This window comes from Pongo abelii, chromosome 14, assembly GCF_028885655.2.
Source record: "Pongo abelii isolate AG06213 chromosome 14, NHGRI_mPonAbe1-v2.0_pri, whole genome shotgun sequence".
NCBI lineage: Eukaryota > Metazoa > Chordata > Mammalia > Primates > Hominidae > Pongo > Pongo abelii.
This window is the reverse complement of record NC_071999.2, coordinates 46,212,642-46,228,578: the sequence shown is the minus strand read 5'-3', so window position 1 is coordinate 46,228,578 and position 15,937 is coordinate 46,212,642. Positions and strand designations below refer to the sequence as shown.

The following is a 15,937-nucleotide window of genomic DNA, read 5'->3' as shown; positions in this document are numbered from 1 at the left end:
GTTTTGTGCAGCATTATATAAAACCCAGTCCTTATCTTAAAGAGCTTGCAGTTGACTGAAGGATTTAAACATGTAAATCACCAACTAATACAAAGTGGCATGATGTATTTAGTAATTGTTCCGAAGACGTTTCAAATTAAAAAGAGAGGAATGGCTGGGCACAATGGCTCATGCCTATAATCTCAGCACTTTGGGAGGCGGAGGCAGGCAGATCACCTGAGGTTAGGAGTTCAGGACCAGCCTGGTCAACATGGTGAAACCCCATCTCTACAAAAATACAAAAACTAGCCGGGCATGATGGCGGGTGCCTGCAATCCCAGCTACTCAGGAGGCTGAAGCAGGAGAATTGCTTGAACCCAGGAGGTGGAGGTTACAGTGAGCTGAAATCGCGCCACTGCCCTCCAGCCTGGGTGACAGACCAAGACTCCATCTCAAAAAATTAAAAAACAAAACAAAAAAAAGGAATTATTATTTTAGATATTCCTCAGAGAAGAATTTATATGCCAAGAAAGACTAGTTAAGAGTTTTAAGGCCAATGGAATTGTTTGTATGTAAACATTAGAGAGGAATGTTTTCCCTAATTTTTATTTTGAAATATTCAAGCATAATGAAAAGTCTAAAATAAATTATTTATTTATTTATTTTTGAGATAGAGTCTCGCTCTGTCACCCAGGCTGGAGGGCAGTGGCATGATCTCAGCTCACTGCAACCTCCGCCTCCCGAGTTTAAGAAATTCTCTGCCTCAGCCTCCCGAATAGCTGAGATTACAGGCACGTGCCACCACGCCCAGTTAATTTTCTTGTATTTTCAGTAGAGATGAGGTTTCACCATCTTGGCCAGGCTGGTCTTGAACTCCTGACCTCGTGATCCACCCACCTCAGCCTCCCAAAGTGCTGGGATTACAGGTGTGAGCCACTGCGCCCAGCCAAATTATTTTTTTAGAGACAAGGTGACACTCTTGCCCAGGCTGGAGTGCAGTGGCATGATCATAGCTGACTGTAACCTTGAACTCCTGAGCTCAAGCAATCCTCCCACCTTAGCTTCCCAAGTAGCTGGGACTACAGGCATGCATCACCATGCCCAGATAATTTTTTTATTGTTGTAGAGATGGGGTCTTGCTATGTTACGCAGGCTGGTCTTGAACTCCTGGCCTTAAGTGATCATCCTGCCTCAGCCTTTCAAAGTGCTGGGATTACACATGTGAGCCTTTGTGCCCAGCCACAATAATTTTTAAGAAATAGTTCAATCAGGAGAGGCCTGAGCAAGATGGCTGAATGTAGAAACCTTTACCAATTGTCCCCCAATGCAGCAACACTGATTTAACAACTATTTACACATACAAAAAGCACCTTCATAAGAACCAAAAATCAGGTGAGCAATCACAGTACCTGATTTTAACTTCATATCACTGCAAGAAGGTAGGGAAGATAGTCTTGAATTGGTAATGCTGCTCCTTTCCCGTTCCCCTAGCAGCAGCAGGTGCTGTGCCCTTGAGAGAGGGAAAGCACAGCAATTGTGGGACCCTGCGTTGAACTCAGTGCTGCCTGGTCACAGCAGAAAGCAAAACTGAGTTAAACTCAGCAGATGCCCATCCACAGAGGGAGCATCTAGACCAGCCCTAGCCAGAGGGGAATTGCCCATCCCAGCGGTCAGAACCTGAGTTTCAGCAAGCCTCAACACTCTGCTAAAGTGTTCTAAGGTCCTAAATAAACTTGAAAGGCAGTCTAGGCCACAAGGACTGTAGTTCCTAGGTAAATCCTTGTTCTGTGCTGAGTGCAGAGCCAGTGGACATGGGACACCAGTTGGGTGGCTAAGGAAGGGCTTGTGCCACCCCTCCCCAACCCCAGGCAGTGCAGCTCACAGCAATAAAAGTGACTCCCTTCTGCTTGAGGAGAGGAGAGGGAAGAGTAAGGACTTTGTCTTGCATCTTGGATACCAGCTCAACCACAATAGGACAGGGCACCTGGCAGAATTGGGAGGCCCCCATCCTAGGCCCTAGCTCCCAGACAACATTTCTAGACACCCTGGGCCAGAAGGGAACCCTCTGCTTTGAAGGGAAGTACTCAGTCTTGCAGGTTTCATCACCTGCTGACTAAAGAGCCCATGGGCCCTGAGTAACCAACAGTGATGCACAGGCAGTATGCTGTGGGCCTTGAGTGAGACTCCGACATGCCAGCCTCAGGTATCAGCTTGGCTATAGTGGTGTAGAGCACCAACGGGCTCTTGGGGTCCCCAGGTCCAGGCTCTTGGATAGCATTTCTGGATCTGCACTGTGCCAGCGGGGATTTCACTACCCTGAGGGGTGAGTTACAGGCCTCGCAACATTTGTCACAGCTGACTGAAGAGCCCTTGGGCCTTAAGTGAACACTGGTGGTGGTCTGACGGAATTTGCCATGGGTCAGTGGTGGCAGAGGCCATAGGGAGAGGCCCCTCTGCTTGTGGAAAGGGGAGGGAAGAGTGTGAAGGATTTTGTCTTGTGGTTTGGATGCCAGCCTAGTCACAGTAGAATAAGACACAAGGTAGACTTGTAAGGTTTTTACTGCAATCCCTGGCTCCCAGACAGCATCTCTGGACCTGCCTGGGGCCTGGGAGAACTCATCATCCTGAAGAGGACACAAGCCTGGCTGGCTTCACCACCTGCTTATTGTAGAGCCTTACAGCCTGTGCAAACATAGGCAGTAGCCAGGTGGTGGTTACAATGGGCTTTGGGCAAGACCCAGTGCTATGCTGGTTTCAGGTCTGCCTCAGGGCAGTTACACTGGTGGTGGCCACATGGGTGTTTGCATCACCTCACCCCCAGTTCCAGGCGGCTCAGCACAGAGAGACTCTGGGAGAAAATAAGGAAGAAAACAAGAGTTTCTGCGTGGTAATCCAGAGAATTCTTCATAATCTTATCCAAGACCACCAAGGTGGGACTTCTATGAGTCTGCAAGAACCGTAGCATTACTGAGCTTGGGGCCCTAGTCCCTCTGTATACCAGGAAAGCCTTCTCAAGAAGGGCAGGCACAGATTGCAAAGCCCAGATGGCAAAGACTATAATAAATTCCTAACTCTTTATTGCCCAAACATCTACAAGCATCAGCACCAGCCAGGAAAACATGATCTCACCAAATGAACTAAATAAGGCACCAAGGACCAATCCCAAAGAAACAGAGATGTGACCCTTCAGACAGAGAATTCAAAATAGCTGTTTTGAGGAAACTCAAAGAAATTTGAGATAACACAGAGAAGGATTTCAGAATTCCGTGAGATAAACTTAACAAAGAGATTGAAATAATTAAAAAGAATCAAGCAGAAATTCTAGAGTCAAAAATGCAACTGACATACTGAAGAATGCATCAGAGTCCAGTCCCTTAATAGCAGAATTGAACAAACAGATGAATTAGTGAGATTGATAACAGTCTATTTGAAAATACACAGAGGAGGCCGGGCACTGTAGCTCATGCCTGTAATCCCAGCACTTTGGGAGGCCGAGGTGGGTGGGTCATCTGCAGTCAGGAGTTCAAGACCAGACTGACCAACTTGGTGAAACCCTGTCTCTCCTAAAAATACAAAAATTAGCCAAGTGTAGTGGCGCATGCCTGTAATCCCAGCTACTTGGGAGGCTGAGGCAGGAGAATCACTTGAACCCGGGAGGCAGAGGTTGCAGTGAGCCAAGATCACACCACTGCACTCTAGCCTGGGTAACAAGAGTGAAACTCTGTCACACACACACATACACACACAATACACAGAGGAGAGGAAAAAAGAATCAGAAAGAATGAAGCACAACTACAAGATCCAGAAAATAGCCTGAAAAGGGCAAATCTAAGAGTGGCCTTAAGGAGGAGGTAGAGAAAGAGATGGGGGTAGAAAGTTTCTTCAAAGCGATAATATCACAGAACTTCCCAAACCTAGAGGAAGATACTGATATTCAATACAAAAAGGCTATAGAACACCACGCCAATCTAACCCAAAGATGACTACCTCAAAGCATTTAATAACCAAACTTCCAAAGCTCAAGGATAAAGAAAGGATCTTAAAAGCAGCAAGAGAAAAGAAACAACATACAATGGAGCTCCAGTATGTCTGGCAGCAAACTTTTCAGTGGAAACTTTACAGACCAGAGAGAGAGTGGCATGACATATATAAAGTGCTGAAGGAAAAAACTTTTATTCTAGAATAGTATGTCCAGCAAAAACATCCTTCAAGCATGAAGGAAAAATAAAGACAGAAAAACAAAAGCCAAGAGATTTCATCACCAGACCTGTCCTAAAAAAAAAGCTAAAGGGAGTCCTTCAATCTGAAATAAAAGGAGGTTAATGGGGCCGGGCACGGTGGCTCATACCTGTAATCCCAGCACTTTGGGAGGCCAAGGCGCGCAGATCACCTGAGGTCAGGAGTTCAAGACCAGCCTGATCAACATGGAGAAACCCTGAATCTACTAAAAAAAATAAAAAATTAGCCAGGCATGGTAGCCCATGCCTATAATCCCAGCTATTTGGGAGGCTGAGGCAGGGGAATCACTTGAACCCAGGAGGCAGAGGTTGCGGTGAGCCGAGATTGCGCCATTGCACTACCGCCTGGGCAACAAGAATGAAACTTCGTCTCAAAAAAAAAAAATCATCTGAAGGTATAAATCTCACTGGCAATAGTAAACACATCAGAAAACACAGAATATTATAATGCTGTATTTGTGGGGTGTAAATTACTCAAGTAGAAAGACTAAATGATGAAGCAGTCAAAAATAATAACTACAACAACATTTCAAGACATAGTGCAATAGGACATAAAGAGAAACAAAAGTTGAAAAGTGAAGGAAGACAGGAAGGAAGGAAAGAAAGAAGGGAAGACCACAAAACACCAGAAAACAAATCACAAAATGGCAGAAGTAAGTCCTTACTTATTAATAATAACATTAAATATAAATGGCCTAAACTCTCCAACAAAAACACGTAGAGTGGCTAAATGTATGAAAAAATAAGACCCAATGATCTGTTGCCGACAAGAAGCACTTTTCACCTATAAAGATACATATAGACTGAAAATAAATGGATCCTATAAAGATACATATAGACTGAAAATAAATGGATGGAAAAAGATATTTCATACCAATTGAAACAAAAAAGAGCATGAATAGTCTGGGCGCGGTGGCTCACGTCTGTAATCCCAGCACTTTGGGAGGCTGAGGCAGGCAGATCACAAGGCCAGGAGATTGAGACCATCTTGGCTAACATGGTGAAACCCTGTCTACTAAAAATACAAAAAATTAGCCGGGCATGATGGCGGGTGCCTGTAGTCCCAGCTACTCAGGAGGCTAAGTCAGGAGAATGGTGTGAACCCAGGAGGCGGAGCTTGCAGTGAGCCGAGATCGTGCCACTGCACTCCAGCCTGGGCAACAAAGTGAGACTCCATCTCAAAAAAAAAAAAAAAAAAAAAACCAGCATGAATAGTTATATCAGACGAAATAGATTTCAAGAAAAAAACTATAAGAAGAGACAAGGTTATATAATGATAAAGAAAGGGGTCAATTCAGCAAGAGGACATGATGATTGTAAATTTGTATGCATCCAACACTGGAGCACCCAGACATATAAAGCAAATATTATTAGAGCTAAAACAAGAGATAGAGGCTGGACATGGTGGCCCACACCTGTAATCCTAGCACTTTGGGAGACCAAGGCAGGAGGATCACTTGAGCCCAGGATTTCAAGAACAGCCTGGGCAATATAGCAAGACCCTGTCTTTACAAAGAAAAAAATTTTAAGAGAGATAGACATCAATACAATAATAGCTGGAGACTTTAACACCCCACTTTAAGCATTAGACAAATCTTCCACACAGAAAACCAACAAACATTAGACATAATGCTTCAGTATGTCAGTTGCATTTTTCAACTCTAGAATTTCTGCTTGATTCATTTAGAAATAAATGGAACTAATAGATATTTACAGAGCCTTTCATATAATGGCTGAAGAATAGACATTCTTTTCCTCAGCACATGGATCATTCTCAAGGATAGACCGCGTATGTTAGGTCACAAAACAAGTCCTAAAACATTCAAAAAAAGAAGTGAAATAAAATCAAGCATCTTACCTCAATGGAATAAAACTGGAAATCAATAATGAGGAATTTTGGAAACTATACAAATGCATGGAAATTAATATGCTCCTGAATGACCAATGAGTCAATGAAGAAATTAAGAAAGTAATTGGAAAATATCTTGAAACAGATGATAATGGAAACACAGCATACCAAATCCTATGGGATACAGTGAAAACAGTACTAAGAGGGGATTTTATAGCTACAAGTACCTACACCATAAAAAAAGAAAAACTTCAAATAAATAACCTAGCGGGGCATCTTAAAGAACTAGAAAAGCAAGAGCAAACCAAACCCAAAATTAGTAGAAGAAAAGAAATAATAAAAATTAGAGCACAAATAAATGAAATTGAAATGAAGAAAACAATACAAAAGATTAATGAAATGAAACGTTGGTTTCTTGAAAAGATAAAATTGGACAGACCTTTAGCCAGACTAACTAAGACAAAAGAGAGAAGACCCAGATAAATAAAATCAGAGAATAAAACGGTCACATTACAACTGATACTGCAGAAATTCAAAGGATCATTACTGGTTACTATAAGCAACTATATGCCAGTAAGTTGGAAAATTTAGAGGAAATGGATAAATCCTTAAACACATACAATCTACTAAGATTGAACCATGAAGAAATCCAAAACCTCAACAGATCAATAACAAGTAACAAGATCAAAGCTGTAAAAAGAAAAAAAAAAGTCTCCCAGTAAAGAAAAGCCTGGGGCCTGATGGCTTCACCGCTGAATTCTACCAAACGTTTAAAGAATGGACACCAATCCTATTCAAACAATTCTGAAAAACAGAGGAGGAGGGAATACTTCCAAACTCATTCTGTGGGGCCAGTATTACCCTGATAACAAAATCAGACAAAGACACATTAAAAAAAAAAAAAAACACAGGCCAATATCCCTGATGAATATTGATGCAAGCATCCTCAACAAAATACTAACAAACTGGATTCAGCAACACATTTTAAAACATCATTCATCATGACCAAGTGAGACTTGTCCCAAGGATTCAAGGATAGTTCAACATATGCAAATCAATCAATGTGATACATCATATTAACAGAATGGAGGACAAAAAACATATGATCATTTCAATTAGTGCTGAAAAAGCATGAATAAAATTAATAAAATTCAACATCCCTTCATGTTAAAAAAAAAACCCTCAGAAAACTGGGTACAGAAGGAATATACCTCAACATAAAAGCCATGTATGACAGACCCACAGCTAGTATCATACTCAATGGGGAAAAACTGAAAGTCTTTCCTCTAAGATCTGGAGCACAACAAGGATGTCCACTGTCACCACTGTTATTCAACATAGTACTGGAAGTCCTGGCTAGAGCAGTCAGACAAGAGAAAGAAATAAAGGGCATCCAAATTAGAAAGGGAGAAGTCAAATTGTCCTTGTTTGCAGATATGATTTTATATATGGAAAAATGTAAAGACTTCACCAAAAAACTATTAGAACTGATAAAAAAAAATTCCGTAAAGTTGCAGGATACAAAATCAGTAGCATTTGTTTTTTCTATTTCTGTGAAGAATACCACAAGTGAACAATCTGAAAAAGAAATCAAGAAAGTAATCCAATTTATAATGTCTACAAATAAAATATCTTGGAATTAACCAAAGCAGTAAAAGATCTCTATAATGAGAACTATAAAACACTGATGAAAGAAATTGAAGAGGACACCAAAAAAATGGAAACATATTCCATGTTCATAGATTGAAAGAATGAATATTGTTAAAGTGGCCATACTACGCAAAGCAATCTACAGATTCAATGCAATCCCTATCACAATACCAGTGACATTCTTCACAGAAATAGAGAAAGCAATTCTAAACATTATATAGAACTACAAAAGACCCATAATAGCCAAAGCTATCCTGAGCCAAATGAACAAGACTGGAGGAATCACATTACCTGGCTTCAAATTATATTATAGAGCTATAGTAACCAAAACAGCATGGTACTGGCATAAAAGCAGACACATAGACCAATGGAGCAGAATAGAGAACCCAGAAACAAATCCATACATCTGTAGTGAACTTATTTTTGGCAATGGTGCCAAGAACATGCACTGGGGAAAAGACAGTCTCTTCGATAAACAGTGCTGGGAAAATTGGATATCCATATGCAGAAGAATGAAACTAGACTCCTACCTCTCATCATGTACAAAAATCATATCAAAATGGATTAAAGGCTTAAACCTAAGACCTCAAGCTATGAAACTAGAAAAAGAAAACATTGGGGAAACTCTCCAGGACATAGGAGTGGGCAAAGATTTATTGAGTAATACCCCATAAGCACAGGCAACCAAATAAAAAACTGATAAATGGGATTATATCAAGTTAAAAAGCTTCTGCAAAGCAAAGGAAACAACAAAGTGAAGAGAGAACCCACAGAATGGGAGAAAATATTTGCAAAATACCCATCTGACAAGGGATTAATAACCAGAATATATAAGGAGCTCACACAACTCTATAGGAAAAAAATGAATAGTCTAATTTAAAAATGAGCAAAAGATCTGAATAGACTTTTCTCAAAAGAAGACATATAAATGGCAAACAGGTATATGACAAAGTGCTCAACATCATTGATCATCAGAGAAATACAAAACAAAACCACAGTGAAATATCTCATCCCAGTTAAAATGGCTTTTATTCAAAAGACAGGCAATAACAAATGCTGGTGAGAGTATGGAGAAAAGGGAACCCTTGTACAGTGTTGTTGGGAATGTAAATTAGTACAACCACTATGGAGAACAGTGTCCAAAGTGTCCATCAACAGCTGAATGGACGAAGAAAATGTGGTACATATACACAATGGTGTATTCACCCATAAAAAAGAATGAGATTCAGTCACTCGCAACAACATGGATGGAACTGGAGATCATTATTTTAAGTGAAATAAGCCAGGCACAGAGACAAACTTATGTTCTCACTTACTTATGGGAGCTAAAAATTAAAACAATTGAACTCATGGAGATAGAAGAAGGATAATTACCTGGGAAGGGTAGTGGGGGTTAGGTGAGGGGAGTGGGGATGGTTAATGGGTACAAAAAATAGAGAGAATGAATAAGAAAAAGTATTTGATAGCAAAACAGAGTGACTACAGTCAATAATAATTGTAAATTTAAAAATAACTACAATAGTATAAATGGATTTTAACATGAAGGATAAGTGCTTGAGGCGATGGATATCCCATTTACCCTGATGTAATTATTATGCATTGCATGTGTGTATCAAAATGTCATGTGCCCCATAAATATATATACCTACTATGTACCCAGAAAAATTAAAAATTAATATTTCAATCAACACCATATACTCGAGATTCAACTACTATTCCCATTTTGCTGCATTTGGCTTTTTTCTGTCTGCACACACACACACTTCTGTGGTGGTGGTTGGATGATTGAAGAGTTAATTGCAGACCTCAGCAAAATATTTCAGAATGCATCTCCTAAGAATAAGGACATTCTCCTCCAAAACCAACACCATTATAACACCTAATAAAATTAACAATCATATAATAGACCTAATAGCTCTTATATATTAAAATTTCTTCAGTTTTCCCCCAATATGTCTTTTTTAGCTGTTTTTGTTTTGTCTAATTCAGGATCCAACTAAGATTCACACATTGCATTTGAATGTCTGTTTAGATTCTAGATTAATACCCTGTCTTAGTCTGTTTTCTGTTACTATAACAGACTATCTGAGAATAAGTAATTTATGAAAACACATTATTTCTTATAGTTCTGCAGGCTGGAAAGCTGAAGGGACTGGCACTGGCATCTGGTGAGGGCCTTCCTGCTGTGTCACAACATGGTGGAAGGCATCACATAGAGAACAAGAGCGTGTAGCTCAGGTCTCTCTTCCTCTTCATATAAAGCCACCAGTCCCATCATGGGGATCCCAACCTGATAACCTTATCTAATCCCAATTACCCCTCAAACACCCTACCTCCAAATGCAATCAACAGATGAATTTGGGAATTAGGTTTCCAACACATGAAATTTGGGGGACACATTTGAAGCATAACATCCCCGTACCTTTTTTTCCCATGTGACGTTGACTTTTTGGAGTCCAACAAAGTTGTTTTGTAGAATGACCTATATTCTGGATTTGTCTGGCTATTTCCTTATGATATTGGTAACTTTCATCCATCCACTTAATTTAATGTATTTGGTTAAATCAATATACTTGTATTAGGCTGTTTTTGCATTGCTATAAGGAAATGCCTGAGGCTCAGTAATTTATAAAGAAAAGATGTTTAACTAGCTCACAGATCTGCAGGCTGTAAAAGGATGCCACTGGCATCTGCTTTTCTTCTTGGGAGGCCTCAGGGAGCTTTTTACTCATGGCACAGGTGAAGCAGAAACAGGGACATCTGAAGAGCAAGAGGCAGGGGAAGGGGTGCCACATAGTTTTAAACAACTAGATCTCCTGAGAACTCACTGTCGCAAAGACAGCACCAAGTTGGCTGGGTGTGGTAGCTCACACCTGTAATCCCAGCACTTTGAGAGGCCGAGGCGGGCGGATCATTACTGAGGTCAGGAGTTCGAGACTAGCCTGACCAACATGGAGAAACCCCGTCTGTACTAAAAATACAAAATTAGCTGGGTGTGGTGGTGCATGCCTGTAATCCCAGCTACTCGGGAGGCTGAGGCAGGAGAACCGCTTGAACCCGGGAGGCAGAAGTTGTAGTGAGCCGAGATTATGCCATTGCACTCTAGCCTGGGCAACAAGAGCAAAACTCCATCTCAAAAAAAAAAAAAAAAAAAAAAAAGCACCAAGCCATGCAGGATTTGCCTCCATGACCCAAGCACCTCCCACCAGGCTCCACCTTTAACACTGGGGATTACATTTCAACATGAGATTTGTGGGGACAAATATCCAAACTACATCAGTACTATAAAGTAAAATCAAGTTTAAGACTAATGAAATTCAGATTAAACACACCTGGCAAGACTATCTTTTAGGTGATGTGAAATTCAAATTGCATCATATGAAGAGGTTCCACTATTAGTGATACTAAGTTTTGAGAACTGCAGAACTCTTGGCACATGACAGCTGCATACAAACCTCTGCACTAAGAGACTTGACCAAACTCTAGCACGGAACCTAGCAGCATGAGACTGGGTCCCTAGGATGACCCCCAACCCCTTTGTAAAATGCCTGCCTGAGAAAGCTCAATGTTGCCAGGAAAATGTACTATTTGTTCTGGCCAACACACATTTGACGATAGGCCCATGACCTCCCTTTCTTAGAGGATTTGTTATAAAGGGTTTGCAATTGTTATTGTGTATCTCTTGCAACTCAGAAGCATCTCTCTCAAGGATCTGAAAGTTAGTCCTTTGAAATAGAATCACCAGGAAGGATAGGCCCTCTATCTCCCCGTCTCTGGGAATCCTATCTTCGATAACTAGCAGCTAGTAGACTCAGCTGGCCTAAGCACATTACACTGACCAGCCCTTTGTACTATTTCACTTCTCTGACTCTGCTGAGTCCCTGCACTCTCACCTCTCATCCTCCCTTTAAAACACCCAAATCACCGCTGTAAAAATCAGAAAGGAGCTACGCTCTTTCCGCTACTGTCAGATCACTAAATAAAATCTGTTTTCACCACTTTATCTAATGTCCAGCTGTGTTTATCTTTGACAGTATGGGCACTAATATAATGATACTAGTACATGTTCTCCTTAATAATTAGTATGAAATCTGTAGGGTAATACTTTGGCATCATATAAACATTGGTTCCTCATTGGGCTAGGCAGCTTCTGAGAGGACCCCAGTGATGCCCACTGCTGGCATTCATCTGCTGCTGTAATCTCCCTTTGAATGTGGACTGGATCTATCAACTCTTCTAACAAGTAGAATACAACAGAAGTGGTGGGATTGTCACCTCCAATATTAGGTTATAAAAATACTATTGTTTCTGGCTTGGCCTGTGTTTCTCCTTCTCACACTTGTGCTGGTGGAAGCAAGACTGATGTATCTCTATGGAGCGGCCTACATAGTGTGGCAAATCTGAGGCCCTTAGTCCAAAAGCCCTCAGAGAACTGAGGCCTGCCAAGAAGCACAAGTGAACTTGGAAGCAAATCACTCCACCCCAGTCATGTTTTGCAGCGACTTTGTCCCCGGCCAACAGTTTAACTGTAATTTTGTGGGGAGAGACCTTGAGCCAGCAGTAACTCCCTAAGCTGCTCCACGATAACCTGGACCCTTGGAAACTATGAGTTGATTAATGTTTGTTGTTTCCAGCTGCTAAATAGTTAGGCCACAATACATAACTGTTACACCTAATGAACTTTTATATCATGGATTTAACATCAATTAATGATTCTTGCTTTGCCTGAGTCAGCTGTTGTATTGGGAGTTACAAAATGGTGATGTTCTTGGTGTGGTGGTTCACGCCTATAATACCAACACTTTGGGAGGCCAAGGCGGGCGAATCACCTGAGATCAGGAGTTTGAGGCCAGTCTGGGCAACATAGTGAGATTCCATCTCCACAAAAAAATTTAGAAACCAGCTGGGTGTGATGGTGTGTCCCAGCTACTTGAGAGGCTGAGGTGGGAAGACCACTTGAGCCCAGAGGTTGAGGCTGCAGTGAGCTATGATGGCACCACTGCACTCCAGCTTGAGTGACAAAGTGGGACTCTGTATAAAAAAAAAAGGGCCAGGCGCGGTGGTGCACGCCTGTAATCCCAACACTTTGGGAGGTTGAGGCTGGTGGATCACGAGGTCAGGAGTTCAAGACCAGCCTGGCCAATATGGTGAAACCCCCATCTCTACTAAAAATATAAAAATTAGCCAGGCATGGTGGCATGTGCCTGGAATCCTAGCTACGCAGGAGGCTGAGGCAGGAGACTTGCTCAAACCTGGGAGGCGGAGGTTGCAGTGAGCTGAGATCATGCCATTGCAGCACTCCAGTCTGGGTGACAGAGCGAGACTCTGTGTCAAAAAAAAAAAAAAAAAGAAAGAAAGAAAGAAGCAGAATGAGAAAGAGATCTGGGGCCTGGCTGGGGTCTGTGATTCTGCATTTCTAACAAGCTCCCAGATAAGAGTGGATACTGCTGACCCACAAACAACACTTGGAGTAGCAAGAATCCAGGACATCTATTACTCAATTAGTACGTATTTTTAATTGTTCTACACGATTTCATACAGTGAAACTTGATTAAACGCATAATCCTGCTTCACTAAGATAGACCTATTAGTCTCCCAAAGTATGGAAATCAACTTGACATCTTTTAACTGTTAATAGAAAAATGTTAAGAAATGAAGTAGAAGCCAAAACTACGTCAGGATTCTTGTTAAAAATCTGGAAAGCCAAAATTTATTGTTTCTTATGCATAACATCTTTAGAATATCAAGGAATAACAAACTTTATATCAAAGTATACTTTAGATATATTTTAAATTGAATTTGAAATTGAGTCAAGCAACTTAGGATCAACAAACTACTACTGACAGTCAAAAAGTTAAAAGAAATTATTTTTTAAAGTGTGACTCTCATTTTGTGATGCACAATGGCAATTAGGGGCACTTGGGTTGGAGCTGGGGAAGTGGAGCCTCTGGGATGCTGATAATGTTCTATTTCTTGACCTGAGCGGAGGTTACACAGGTGTATTTATTTTGTGATAATTCACTGCATTTACAATTTTTATTTGTCCCATTTTCTGTGTATATACGTATGCTATACTTCATCTTTTTTTTCTTTTGAGACAGGGTCTCGCTTTGTTGCCCAGGCTAAAGTGCAGTGGCATGATCTCAGCTCACTGCAACCTCCATCTCTCAGGCTCAAGCAATCCTCCCACCTCAGCCTCCTGAGTAGCTGGGACTAGAGGCCTGCGCCACCATGTCCAGATAGTGTATGCTATACTTCAATACAAGTTTTTAAATAATAAAATTAAAAGTTAAGAGGCTGAGGTGGGATAATCGCTTGAGTTCAGGAATTTGAGACCAGCCTGGGGAACATAATGAGACCCTATCTCCCTATCTCTTAAAAAAAAAAAAAAAAGGCCGGGTGCAGTGGCTCACGCCCGTAATCCCAACACTTTGGGAGGCCGAGGCAGGCGGATTACGAGGTCGGGAGATGGAGACCATCCTGGCTAACACAGTGAAATGCCATCTCTACTAAAAATACAAAAAAAAAAAAAAAACTAGCCGGGCATGGTGGCGGGCGCCTGTAGTCCCAGCTACTTGGGAGGCTGAGGCAGGAGAATGGCGTGAACCTGGGAGGTGGAGCTTGCAGTGAGCCAAGATAGCGCCGCTGCACTCCAGCCTGGGCGACAGAGCGAGACTCAGTCTCAAAAAACAAACAAACAAAAATGGTGTATAACAGGTTTGAAACAAGTTAGCTGCTATGAAATAATGTGGAACAGAAGTCACTCCCTAAGGCAACCTGCTCACTAGGTACCCTCCAACTCAGGTAGGGGAGGGTGGACCCATAAGAACTCTCATGGTAGCCAATGACTAAAGGCAGTGTGGAGTTGTATTAGTCCATTTTCTCTTGCACATACCAGAATACCTGTAACTGGGTAACTTACACAGAAAAGGAATTTGGCCAGGCGTGGTGGCTAATACCTGTAATCCCAGTACTTTGGGAGGCCGAGATGGGCAGATCACTTGAGGCCAGGAGTTCGAGACCAGACCGGTCAATATTGCGACATCTCTACTAAAAATACAAAAAATTAGCTGGGCATGGTGGTGCACCCCTGTAATCCCAGCTACTCAGGAGGCTGAGGCAGGACAATCGCTTGAACCCGTGAGGTGGAGGTTGCAGTGAGCCAAGATAACACCACTACACTCCAGCCTGGATGACAGAGCAAGGCTGTCTCAAAACAACAACAACAACAACAACAACAACAAGAAAAGGAATTTATTTCTTACAGTTCTGGAAGCTGAGAAATCCAAGGTCAAGGGGCCATGTTTGGTGAGGGCCTTCTTGCTGGTGGGTAATTTGCAAAGTCCCGAGGCAGTACAAGGTATCACATGAGAAGGGGAGTTGAGCCTGCTAGCTCAGGTCTCTCTTCTTATAAAGCCACCAGTTCCTTTCCCACAATAACTCATTAATCCATTAACCCATTATTCCATTAATCCATTAACCTGTTAACCCATTAATCCATGAGTGGATTAGTCCATTCACGAGGGCAGAGCCCTGTGATTCAATCACCTACTAAAGGCCCCATCTCTCAATACTGCCACATTGGGGATTATGTTTCAACATCAGTTTTGGAGGGGACAGTCAAACCATAGCAGAAATCATTTTGAATACAGAAATAAAAGCGTGAATAGTTTGTAGACTCTACTTAAAAATCAAAGTAAAAACAATACTGATGGGCCCAGGCTGTACAGCTGGCAGTGCCTGACAGCCTACCTGACGCTGAGTTGGTTGGGGTACAGCATAGGGAGCAGTATCTGGGCGAGGTAGGAGAAGGGAGTCGGGGTTATAACTTACAAATGGCACTGAAACCTAAACTCTGAAGTGAGTAGGTGCTGTGCTTTCATGGGCCTCTTTATGAAGCAAAGTATGTAAAAGTTGCCATCGAGGACAAACAAGTGAAATACTTTATACATTACGGTGGTTAGGATGAAAATTGGAATGAATGGGCTCCAAAAAGTAGAGTACTCAGGTACATGAACACCAATCTGTAGAAACAGGGAGAACTTTGAGAAGGAAATCAGGAACAAAATTCACAGGGGAAGAGGAGACGGGCTGCCCCAGCAAAGAAGACATCTGGTCTGCAAGGGAAAAATGTTGAAATCATGTGGAAATAGAAATGGAGCAGTACCAATGAGATACTTCAGCCTCCTCAGAGGAGCCCCAGTAGATGCCGCTGTTGAAA

At 41.7% G+C, this 15,937-nt stretch overlaps 1 protein-coding gene and 1 long non-coding RNA gene across 7 annotated transcripts in view; one reads left to right on the top strand and one right to left on the bottom strand.

Annotated features, from left to right (window-relative positions):
- LOC112128569 (uncharacterized) overlaps positions 1 to 15,937 on the bottom strand; it is a 157,087-nt gene that overhangs the window by 74,018 nt on the left and 67,132 nt on the right. Inside the window, exon 4 of one of the 4 annotated variants that reach the window (XR_010136762.1) lies at positions 764 to 1,489. The exons of the other annotated variants lie outside the window; for them this stretch is intronic. This is a non-coding gene — a long non-coding RNA (uncharacterized LOC112128569). Of the gene's footprint in view, positions 1 to 763; positions 1,490 to 15,937 lie in introns of those variants that run through there. 4 annotated transcript variants of the gene reach the window in all.
- MTRF1 (mitochondrial translation release factor 1) overlaps positions 1 to 15,937 on the top strand; it is a 90,667-nt gene that overhangs the window by 46,572 nt on the left and 28,158 nt on the right. The gene's annotated exons all lie outside the window — the stretch shown is intronic.